This window comes from Sinocyclocheilus rhinocerous, unplaced genomic scaffold (genome assembly GCF_001515625.1).
Source record: "Sinocyclocheilus rhinocerous isolate Xijiao unplaced genomic scaffold, SAMN03320098_v1.1 scaffold3914, whole genome shotgun sequence".
NCBI lineage: Eukaryota > Metazoa > Chordata > Actinopteri > Cypriniformes > Cyprinidae > Sinocyclocheilus > Sinocyclocheilus rhinocerous.
This window is the reverse complement of record NW_015639765.1, coordinates 215,071-218,274: the sequence shown is the minus strand read 5'-3', so window position 1 is coordinate 218,274 and position 3,204 is coordinate 215,071.

Below are 3,204 nucleotides of genomic sequence, written 5' to 3'. Positions count from 1 at the left end.
TATATTTCAAGTTGGAAAAGACATTTAATTCCCACTTTAAGTGAACCTTAGTTCCCAGGTCATCTATTAGATTGATTAAAATGCTGATAAATTCAAGAAAAGATGAGACATAATCACATGAAAGTATGATTGAAATGTTAAAAAAGAATAATAAAATAAATAAAACACGTTTATTCTGTGGCATCTAAAAAACAATTTGGCGCCTAAAATGTTTTCTTATAGGAGCCAATGGCTCCTTACTCGATTTTTTTGTTTGGAGCCCTGCGATTATGGTAAAATGCTTAAATATCGGGAAAAATATTGGTAAATCAATATATCGGCCGATCTCTACATTATATAATTTAAACATGTTTATTATGTTAACTATTTGTATTCTTACAAAATACATTCATGAAAATAAGATTGAAATCATGAGAAAAAGAAAGGCTTCTAATAATGTTTCTGTGTGCAAAATTTTGATATTGTGAAACGCTTCAAACAGAGCAGCACAAAGCTCTTATGCACATCCAGGGTGCAGAATGGTGCACTTAAGATAGAAATCATGAGAAAAAGAAAGGCTTCTAATAATCTTTCTGTGTGCAAAATTTTGATATTGTGAAACGCTTCAAACAGAGCAGCACAAAGCTCTTATGCACATCCAGGGTGCAGAAAGGTGCACTTGAAGCAACATGGAGTCCATATTCATTACCGTGATATATCGCATTACCGAATACCGGCACAAGTCTAATTAAAAGTTTAACAAAAAGTACATGTTTAGGGCCCTATGAAATTTTTCTCTCACCATATTTTTTATTGTTACCAAATTCTGTGTTTTAGCATGTCTAGTTATTTGAATGCATAAAACAACTTAATTTATGAATTTTTTTTTTCTTAAAGTAGCCTTATGAATTAGCGGGGCATAGAGGAGAAACAATAATGTACAGTATGTGGAAAATAATGTGTTTTTTTAACTTTAAACCGCATAAACACATTTCATTACACCAAATACACAAAATAATGTTCTTTTTAGCAGCATCATATGACCCCTTTAAGCAAACTTTTTCTCTCATCTTTTTCTTTTTTGGAAAACAAAGGGGGATTTACTATTAAAATTAAAACATGGAAGAAATGTGTGATTATTCCTTAAAAAATAGTGTTTGTTTCATTTTAGTAGTAGTAGTAGTAGTAGTAGTAGTAGTAGTAGGCTATGTACATTCTACTGCAAAATAGTAATAGGCACAATGTCTTCAAATCAAACCGGACTTTTATTTTGAGGGGTTGCCGTGAATAACTTTTCAGTTCTGTGTATGTGATATGAGTTTTACTCAAATCAAATGGTCAAATGCTCATGAAGTGACTCAGAGCAGTTATGGAGATGTTCATGTGTTTACGTCCTCATTTAGTGAGACGGCAGACGCTGAAATCACCGTGAGTGTCACGCGCGCTTCAGTATGTGTGTAGTAAATGAAACCGCGAGTCTGCGCCATTCATTAACAGAGACACGCAGAACATGCAGGATTCATATTTACATCGACTTTTGCGGCTTAATATTTACAGATACTAGTCCATATCGCGATTTGATTCAAGTGTAATGACCTACTTTTGATAAATTCATTCAAAATTTGACAAATTCCGTGACATTCCGCCTTTAAATGTGAATTCCGTTTTTATGACTGGATTCCGTCCACGTTTTCCGCATCGCGCCCTAGAAATGAGTCCGGTACTCCAGCAAGATGTCATTTTATGCGAATCCCTAGACCTTTATCTACTCCAAGTATTATAATGGGAATATATATATATATATATATTCACATTACCATTATGCAACATGAGTTTTTAATTTTTTTATAATAATCACTAATTATTATTCCCAATGGTTATTCTCATTACTGTGATGGAGAAAACTTTATTACAGCAAAAACTACTGTAATAAAACACTATTTAAAAGCAGAAAAACATTTACCGTAGTATATAAATACTTTACAATTGAAATAATATATTACTACTATTTATACATTACGGCAATGAAAATTTGGGGGCTAAATTGTTATTAAAATAATGTCACAAAAAATAAAAACAATTCTAGAATAGTATTGATTTGGGTTAGGCAAAATAGAATTTTTCATTTTTCTTTTGATTTTGGGGTGTAATGCAACCTGGACATGTTCTGTGTCTGTGAGATTTATTATATTGTAGAAAGATTGCCAAAATGTGAAGAGGGCACTTTGGGTGACTTCCTACATGATTTGATAGAGAGTCCATGAAAGGGAATGATGTGGACCGAAGGGATGATGGGTAAATCAGCAGAAGAAGAGCTCCCCGTCCATTGAAGGCTCTGTCAGGGGCAGCAGATGTGATGCTGGAGACAAAATACAGCAAGATTTGAGGAGGAAATACAGACATCTTTCTCAGTGTAATAAACATCTGAGATTGATACATAACACACGACTCAGATCAAAAATCCTATTAGACCTTCAAAAGCAAACCCCTTCCTTCTGGAAACATATGACGTTCTGCGACAGAGAACTTACCACCAATTCCAGTCAGAACGGATACGATGGTTGTGGTTTGCAGGCTAACTGAATCAATTCTTTATCATTATCTCTATTGAATTAACATGTGTGTGTTCACTGTGTTCACCTGCATCCTGAGGAGGCTGGCTCTTGCTCTTCTTCTTCTTTTTGTCCTTCTTCTCCTTGGATGAAGCCAGCTGAAGCAGTCGTGTGGGGAGCTGGTGTTGTCCTTCTAAGCTCTGAGTTTTGCCGCCCAGGGAGAAGAGGCTGCGGCCCTTCTGTTTGGAGTCCATTCTGGACAGAGAGTTCTTCCTGGGGCTGGACAATAACTCGCCCTCCAAGATCTCTCGCTCGATGGAGCTGCTGCTCTGGAGCTTCAGGGAGTCCTCTGATGTGCTGGAGGGTGTGCGCTGAAGCCGAGCCTGTGGAAGAAATTCAAAGAAAAAAAAAAGGTTACGTTGAGGTGCAAAACACATTCATGTTCTGTATGCTTGGAACTTGTCATTAATTATATTATACATTAATATTCAAAACTATTATTTGAAGAACGTATATGTAACGGAATATAAAAATTTGGGCAGATATTGATAAGCCAATAATTATTATTATCCATGTTATGGCAGAAAATATATAAATGGGCAATATTAAATTTCTATACTATTTTGACTAAAATTTTAAACAATATTAAATACAATTGGGGGCAGTAAGTTTT